Genomic DNA, 9,232 nt, shown 5'->3' on the forward strand with positions numbered 1-9,232 from the left:
TTCACAGTCCTGTGGTCTCAGCCTCAGATACTCATCAAATCACACAGAGCTCATGTAGAAACAAATGAACTAAATATGTTCTCCTTCATTTCTGTCAAACAAAGCTGTATGAAACGTTTCCAGCTGTTAGTATCATGGTTGCTAGGCAACCTGGGCAGCGCGACGGAGGCTAGACGTCCCATTTCACGAGCCTACGAGCCTCGCACTTCGGCCTTAGCGGTCTTTGAGTACGCGGCCCTTGAGGACTTTAAAGCTGCAGAACCTGAATCGGGATACAGCCATGATGATCTCCAGCCTCGTGCTCGCCAACATTCTCACCTGAGTTAAGAAGACGATCACTGAAATGGTCTCAGCAGGTCCTTTGATGACAGCAATGAAATGCAGTGGTAAGGCTTTTTGGGGATTAAGTTCGTTTTCATGGCAAAGAAGGACGATGCAGTTCATCTGATCACTCCTCATAACATTCTGGAGTGCAGGCAAAATGCTATTATAAAAACTTAAGCAGCAACTTCTCCAGGTTCCAATATTTATGCAATTCTCAAACCTTTTGGCCACGACTGTATAACCTCTTCTGAAGTTTAGTGGATATTATACATGGTTATGCTCAGGATGTGTCGGCCAGTTTCCACTGGAAACGCCTTTTGGTTAAACTGTCAGCGAGGAATTTGCATTTGCACTGTTACATTTTTATATAACTTTAATGCACATAAACAACAGCTGCTTGTTTCAGTCAAAATACATTGATGGGTTTTTAATAAAGTTGTGCAGCTGTAAAGTATTTTGTCTGGTGTCAATTCTATCGTCAGCTACATCGTTATGGCAAATGTTCAAATGTATATGGTGATAAATATCTTTGGTCACATGGTCCTGCTCTGTCTGTCACCTTCTGTGTTGAGCTCATTGTTTCCTCTGTAGTGGCTGAGCTGAGTCCAAGTAGCTGAAAATGTTCCTCTGCTGCTCCGTCAGACTCTCCTCCTCCTGCTGATCAGCTGGGACACAAAACAGATCTTTGTTAGGCTCCACACTGCACTGAAGAGTCAAAGTGTCTCATATGTTCATCTGACAAGTAAAAGAACACATTTTTGTTTCCCGAGGTGGGCAACTTGTTGGAAACAAACACAAAAGGTTTGAGCACTGATACCTGCCATTGCTGGCATTGAAAGATGCAACGCCAGCAATGTGGATTGTCAAGACTCAAACCAATCATCAGGCAAAAACAACAGAGATCAAATGTACCGCATTTTGATCCGGGACGTAATCTGCATGAAAACAAGCGCTCACTCTTCCTGCTCAACAAATGACAAGGGCGGAGCCTTATACCACGTGATACAGAAGCTGTGCCATGTGATGCTAAAATTAGCCGGGAAAAAACAACGGAGAGCACGTCAGGGATGACGAGAAAGTGACAGGAGAAAATCCGTCCCGGTCAACCACGCAAACATCAATAACGGGAACCTTATACAGCGCTTCCCTATACACGTCGAACTCCCGCAGGCACAAAGACATTACGGAGGCTATCACTTATCACCTGACCAAAGATATGGCTCCATCAACACTGTGCAAAACGAGGGATTTAGGAAAACGATCAACACCCTAGACAAACGCTACACAGTGCCGTCCCGCAACTATTTTTCTATTGTTGCACTACCTGCTCTGTACACGCAGCGTCGAGCAACGGTGGAGACGGAATTTCAAGCAGGACAACATTTTGCTGCAACAACAAAACGTGAGACATTTGTTGTTTTATGTTTATTTATTGTTATGAGAGAATCATGATCTCAATTCTAAGCCAAAAAATCGTGATTCTCATTTTATGCAAAATCGTGCAGCCCTAACATTAACACAAAACTATTGTTTCACCAGAGAAACACACATGAAGAGAGAGAGAGACAATAACAGCTACCAAACAGTCGTCATAATTCGTCACACAATGAGAAAAGGACAAATCAACAAGTAACAATGACTAATTAATATTAAAATCTGTAACATAATGTATTGTTTGGAGTTTAGTCTGATTGGTTCAGGATGACCTGCCATTATCCAATCACACGTCTGCTTACCTGCATCTTTTCTCTTTTTTCTAACCTGAGCACCTGATGGCTTTGAACTTTTGTTGTCCATCTGCCATTGGATTGAATTTTGCGCTCCAGTACAAACGCAAATCCCCCAACCTGAGGATCAGCACAATTAACCTAACAGCAGGCACGTGCAGGGGGGGGGGGGGGTTAGAGGGGCTTGAGCACCCGCCCCTTTCCTGATGGGTGCCCAAGGTGCCCTTTTGTTGAGGCAACTTTTTTTTTTAAAATATTATTATTATTTTTTTAATGTGTGTGTGGGTGCGGAGTCCTGTCTGTGCCCCTCAACAATAATATTTAACTATTAATCACAGTTTCGCTAAATAAAAGGATCTGGCTTGCATCAGTCACATGATCACATTTAACCAATGATCACCCTTGACAGCAGAACGCGCTGGTTACGAGCCGGGAACGAGCTCACAAAGAGCACGCGCATTTTTAGCGGTCCGGAGCTGTAGGAGAAACACAAGTTAACTCAGAGACACAGACTGATGCCACACAACCAGTAAGTAGGTGTACAGCGTGCACTGTAGTGTGTAGCACCCAGGAGTATTAGCTTATTACGTACACGTTGGTAAGCTGTCTTGTTGCTACTGACAAACTGAAACAAACGAGCGTGCTGTGTGTGCAACAGCGCGACAAACATTACCTGTCCTTTTATTAACTGCACAGGTTAATAACTCGTACAGCGTAACTAGCATGACGGAGTTTATATACTGCTGGGCGGGTGCTATGAAGTTACTGATAGTAAATTTTATTTTATGCTTAAGGTTAGTTTCTCAAACTTCTCAAAATCTTAACAAATTGTGCCAATCCTTACATGTTGCACCAGCTGATTTATCATCAAAAGTGGAGAAGTCTGTGACAGAGGAGACAGAAGAGCAGCAGAGAGAGATGGAAGAGCAGCAGAGAGAGATGGAAGAGCAAGAGAGAGAGAGATGGAAGAGCAAGAGAGAGAGAGATGGAAGAGCAAGAGAGAGAGAGATGGAAGAGCAAGAGAGAGAGAGATGGAAGAGCAAGAGAGAGAGATGGAAGTGCAAGAGAGAGAGAGATGGAAGAGCAAGAGAGAGAGAGATGGAAGAGCAAGAGAGAGAGAGATGGAAGAGCAAGAGAGAGAGAGATGGAAGAGCAAGAGAGAGAGATGGAAGTGCAAGAGAGAGAGAGATGGAAGAGCAAGAGAGAGAGATGGAAGTGCAAGAGAGAGAGACGGAAGAGCAAGAGAGAGAGATGGAAGAGCAAGAGAGAGAGATGGAAGAGCAGGAGAGAGAGATGGAAGAGCAAGAGAGAGAGAGATGGAAGAGCAAGAGAGAGAGATGGAAGAGCAAGAGAGAGAGATGGAAGAGCAAGAGAGAGAGATGGAAGAGCAAGAGAGAGAGAGATGGAAGTGCAAGAGAGAGAGAGATGGAAGAGCAAGAGAGAGAGAGATGGAAGAGCAAGAGAGAGAGATGGAAGAGCAAGAGAGAGAGATGGAAGAGCAAGAGAGAGAGATGGAAGAGCAAGAGAGAGAGATGGAAGAGCAAGAGAGAGAGATGGAAGTGCAAGAGAGAGAGAGATGGAAGAGCAAGAGAGAGAGATGGAAGAGCAGGAGAGAGAGATGGAAGAGCAAGAGAGAGAGATGGAAGAGCAGGAGAGAGAGATGGAGCAAGAGAGAGAGATGGAGCAAGAGAGTGAGATGGAAGAGCAGGAGAGAGAGATGGAAGAGCAGGAGAGAGAGATGGAAGAGCAAGAGAGAGAGATGGAAGAGCAGGAGAGAGAGATGGAAGAGCAAGAGAGAGAGATGGAAGAGCAGGAGAGAGAGATGGAAGAGCAAGAGAGAGAGATGGAAGAGCAAGAGAGAGAGATGGAAGAGCAAGAGAGAGAGATGGAAGAGCAAGAGAGAGAGATGGAAGAGCAGGAGAGAGAGATGGAAGAGCAAGAGAGAGAGATGGAAGAGCAAGAGAGAGAGATGGAAGAGCAGGAGAGAGAGATGGAGCAAGAGAGAGAGATGGAGCAAGAGAGAGAGATGGAAGAGCAGGAGAGAGAGATGGAAGAGCAGGAGAGAGAGATGGAGCAAGAGAGAGAGATGGAGCAAGAGAGAGAGATGGAAGAGCAGGAGAGTGAGAGCCAGGGCATCGATGACTTTGCTCGCCCTGAACCTGCCATATTACAGGCCTTCTTAGATTACCACCCACAGCAGAACAGTAGCAGTGCAGTTGTGATGAGGGTGTTCAGCTGTAAAGATGGCACCAACAGGAAGTGGCTTACTTATTGCAAAGAACGCCATTTATTGTTCTGCTTTGTGTGTCTGGCATTTGCAAGGCTGACTGACACCAGCACATTTATAACAGGCATGAGTGACTGGCGACATATACATCTGCGCACAGAGGAGCATGAAAAGAGCAATACACACCAGACCTGTGCTGAAGCTTTTTTCTTAAGGTGCTCAAAAGGCAACATCAGGAGCTTGTTTGCTGGCAGTCAGTTGTCAGCTCACAGAGCACAAGTGAAAAAGAGACGGCAAGTTTTAGAGCGTATAGTGGATGTGATCAAAGTACTTGGGAAGAGGGGACTCAGCTATAGGCATGTGGAGAATGAGGCTGCATACACTTTAGGTGATAACACCATCGATCATGGTAACTTTCTGGAACTGATTGTGTTATTAGGCAAGTATGATATGTGCCTTGGAGAACATTTGAATGACTGCATTGAAAAAAGCAAGAAGTTGCATCAGACCAGTGGATCAAGAGGTAGAGGATCTCTCATCACCCTACTCTCCAAAACAACTGTCAACTCAGTGATTGATGCACTTGGCCATCTCCTTCAAGAGAGCATCGCCAGTGATGTCCAGAAAGCTGGGATGTTTTCTGTTCAGCTAGACACAACCCAAGACATCACAGGTTATGATCAGTGTTCAGTAATCATCAGGTATGTTACTGAGTCTGTGCAGGAGAGGCTTGTCTCCATAGTGAGGTGCGAAGCATCCACGGGGCAGTACTTTGTAAACTTGCTTTCTGGAGTTTTAGAGCATCTGAATCTAGACAAGGCCATGTGCACTGGGAATGCAACAGATGGTGCTTCAAATATGCAGGGCCAGTACAAAGGCTTTTCAGCACTTATGACTGCCCAGTCTCCAACTCATGTGCATGTGTGGTGCTATGCACACATACTTAATCTTGTGATTGCTGACACAACACAAAGTGTCATTGAAAGTGGATCACTCTTTAATTTACTTAATGACATAGCTGTGTTCATCAAGGAGTCCTATCACAGGGTTAATCTGTGGGAGAAACAAACCGAAAACACAAGACACAGACGCCTCAGTCCAATAGGTGAGACACGGTGGTGGGCCAAGCATGATGCCCTCCAGAAAATCTTTGGACATTTTGGAAAACCAGATGATGGCCTCTTCGTTGATGTAGTGCTGACGATGGAAGCCATTGAAAAGAGGGAAAAAGAAAAGCCAGCTGTTTGTGCCAAAGCACGAGGCTTTAAAGAGTGTCTCTTGAAGCATGAAACTGTGTTAACAGCACAGATATTTCTTAGAGTGTTTGAGCAACAACTCCTCTGTCAAAGTACCTCCAGTCAAAGGGGATGGACATTCTCTCTGCCCATCATATGGTGACTGCCACACAAGATGGCCTCAAAAGTATTGCCAGGGACTTTCCAACTGTGAAGACAGCTGCAGACACATTTGTGAAACAGACAAATCAAAAACTAGAGGAGAGGGTGAACAACACAGACATGGAAGTGGAGGCTGAACTACCTAAAAAGAGAGCCAAAAGGAGAAAAGGCATGGCCGGAGAGATGCCTGAAGATGAGTTGCAAATCAATGCTGAGAAATCATATGAGGTGAAAGTGCACAACATCATCCTGGACACAGTTATTGAAGCAATCCACAGACGATTTGTCATACATGGCCCTCTTCTTGCCGATTTGGCATGGTTGGACCCCAGGAAGTTTAGCCAGGTCAGAACAGTTTCTCTTCCAAGTAATGCATTTCAGAACCTCAGCGCCTGTCTACTTAAATTTGACAGCAGGGCTACAGTTAATAACCTTCAGTCAGAACTGAAACGTTTTGCTGAACAGTGGGAAAGGCTTAAGACATCACATGTAGATGAGTACACGACCAGAACAGCAAAGGACAGATCTGAAGAATGGGACGAAGAAAGTGAAATTGTGACCGAAAGCTGTGGTTCTTGCAAAAATTGCCCACTGTGCTGCTATCAAATACTCAGGCGGTTCAACATGCTGTCTGATGCCTATCGTCTCCTTGGGCTGGCATACAAGTACCTGCTGACCCTCTCCCTCACTCAGGTTGCCTGTGAAAGAACGTTCTCTACACTCAAGTTCATTAAAAGCAGACTCCGAAGCAGCCTGTCTGCAAACAAGCTGGAGATGTTTATGCTGATGGCCACTGAAAAGGACATTCTCATGTCATTGGACTCTGACATGGTCATTGACAGGGTAGCTGAGAAGAGTGACCTGCTGAGAAAGCTCCTTTTGTAACCTGGTGAGGTGAAATAAAAATGAGCAAAACATTCCTAATTATCTATTGTTAATATTAAATTCAGCTTTATTGTTATTGCCTAAATGAATACATTTAGCATCTGCCTTCACTTCAAACAAGTCAAGTGATTGGTAAATGCTTAGAATTTGTCCATCTTAATAGATAGAATAAATATGAGATTGGAGTATTAGGCATTTATAAACATATATTCTTACAGTCTTAATCTGTCATTGTTTCATTTCAGATGCTGTCAGTCATTTTAGGAGGACTGAAGTGTGTTCATTTTAAGTAAGTACTATATGGAATATGATTCAACCATTTTTCTAGAGTAAGCATACCAGTACTGTCATCGTCTGTAAAAATCTATTAAGTACAATTCTTTCTCAACCTTCACTGTCCTTTCACTTCATAAAGGTATCCATGTCTTAAGATATGTTCAGTGTTGCTGCTGTGGAAGTGTTGTAGGTGACCTTTTATTGATGAGTGAATAGTCTTTGGTGATACAATTCAATCATAATCTGTCCTTTATAGATTTTAATATTCATCTAATCTTTATTCCTTTCTGTCCTGTTTGTCAGGGTCTGATCATACATTGTTTGTTTAAGAGGTTCGAGACCGTTCAACTTTTTAAGTTCATCAACGTAAGTACTAGTGTATATGATTTCTCTAATTCCTTTCTGGAATAAAGATGCCAGTACTGTGATCATCTGAGCAAGTCCATCAATTGCCATTCACAGTTCTTTGTCCTTTCACTTGTGTCCTGTTTTTCAGGGTCCCATATAATTTCTTCAGAAGTAAGTACTGTATATGATGCCAGTATTTTCCCATATTTTCTAGATACTGTATTAGTACTGTGTGTAAAATGCCATCAAAAACTCAATTAAGTGTTATTCTTATTCTTCTTTCTCACCTTTCTTTCTCTGTCTCCTTTCATATTTAAAGGTTGCTGTGTTAACAAAATATATTGTGCTACCATGCTGTTTTCTATTGTTTTGGTAAATAAATACTTTATGAAAATATCCCTAAATCTGTCATTAATTAATTTTAATATTAATTAATGATCATGTCTCACCTCTAGTGTTCTTGGTCTTAATTTCAGGTTTCTACCATGTGCTGTAGATAGTTCAGGAGGTTAACTCTACCAAGCAGTCTTTTTGTTTCCGCTATGTACTGTTTAAAATCCCGAATAGGGAGAATGGTGTAGGTTTAACTTTATCAGATTGATACATATATACCAACAAGGCAGTGTACATCAAAGCAGTTGTTTTCATGCAAAGGCTTTATGGTTTTTCCTATAGCGATTGACAGACCACGTGACTTTGCGCATTGCATGCCGGGAACTCCTGGCAAAACAATCCAAGTACCGCATCAAATACAAGCATTTGCAATTGCAGCACCGCAAAACGTTCATTCTCCGGTTCCAATACCTTCTTGTTTTATCTTTGCCGCACAAAAAAGGTATGTACAAAACGACGGAGAACAATGCCGGTCCCAGTCCAGCCCTGCCTGCCCTCCAGCACTATCCACAGCAACCCCTCAACAGCAACATTGTACCCATCAGGTAAAGCATCGGCTACGTTTGCTTTGCCTTGTTGCCCATATTAGATTCTTGATGAAAGTGTGTTGTTGTTATTCAGCCTGGTTCAATGTGCCCCTTTTTAACTTTGAGCACCCGCCCCTTTAAACCTCTCTGCACGGCCCTGCCTAACAGACCTACACCTTAGTTCACAGATTCACTTTGTCTAAGGTTGATTTCTGGGATTTCACACAACCCAGGATTCAGATCGTGAATCCATGATGGGCTTGGATTTACATCATTATAAATGAAATGTGCTCTACTTGGAAGCAGCCGGCCCCGCCCCTTTTGACGGGTTGTGTGAGACTTTAAATCATCAAACTGTAAATTATAAATTAAATTGTTATTGATCCTTTACCTCGAGTCCTAAAGTGTAGATTTATTTTCTTACTCTTCTTATATTTATTGTTTGTTTACTTGCACCGCTGTAACTGCAGCCTCGTCGTCTCGTCTCTCTATATGCTGGACTGTCTGTAGCGGAGATGACAATAAAGTTTACTTTGACTTCAGCAGCGCGCAGGCGCACCGAGGGCTCTCGCGCTCACTTTATAGAATGTAGAAAAAACATGGGTGCAGATTATAAGTCTGTATCATAATATCTGTTTGTTGTTTTTATTTTGTTTTGCGAGTTGGTTATTAGATGCCGCTCCAGCCAGCCAGAGACTCCCCGCCGCCCCGCCCTCTCCTCCCTGTGCCGCCAGCAGCAGGCGCACCTCGCAAACGGAGGGCGCCCTTACTCCCAGCAAATGGCTGATAGAAAACCGATCGGTGCCTACGAATTTCCCAATATGCGCTGGCATGACGTCGGGGAAGCATGGGTACGACCGATTATTTTATTTTTTTCTTGCCCGTGATGCCCCCCCCACCACGATGCATTCTATTGGTTTGCACACTTACACACACCCAGCTGTGGTTTCCTGTTTTGCTGGACTCTGGAGAGCCCCGCCTTTAACGCTCTTCTCTCACAGAGAGCAACAGAAAACTTGGAAAAACTCCAGATTGACTGAACTCAGTTCAAAGTTACCTTGACACCTTTAGATGTGAGACGTAGTGATGGTCCGCTTGAAGCTGACGCTCCGGTGCGTGTGTCAGAAA

The 9,232-nt window shown here is 43.6% G+C and overlaps 1 long non-coding RNA gene across 1 annotated transcript; it reads left to right on the forward strand.

The window, feature by feature from the left end:
- Positions 1–1,670: 1,670 nt before the first annotated feature.
- On the forward strand, positions 1,671–7,166 carry LOC143413598 (uncharacterized). The gene is made up of 3 exons (XR_013094204.1): positions 1,671–1,726; positions 6,806–6,849; positions 7,140–7,166. It is a non-coding gene; the product is annotated as an uncharacterized LOC143413598 (long non-coding RNA).
- The last annotated feature ends 2,066 nt before the right edge of the window (positions 7,167–9,232 follow it).

This window comes from Maylandia zebra, linkage group LG2, assembly GCF_041146795.1.
Source record: "Maylandia zebra isolate NMK-2024a linkage group LG2, Mzebra_GT3a, whole genome shotgun sequence".
NCBI lineage: Eukaryota > Metazoa > Chordata > Actinopteri > Cichliformes > Cichlidae > Maylandia > Maylandia zebra.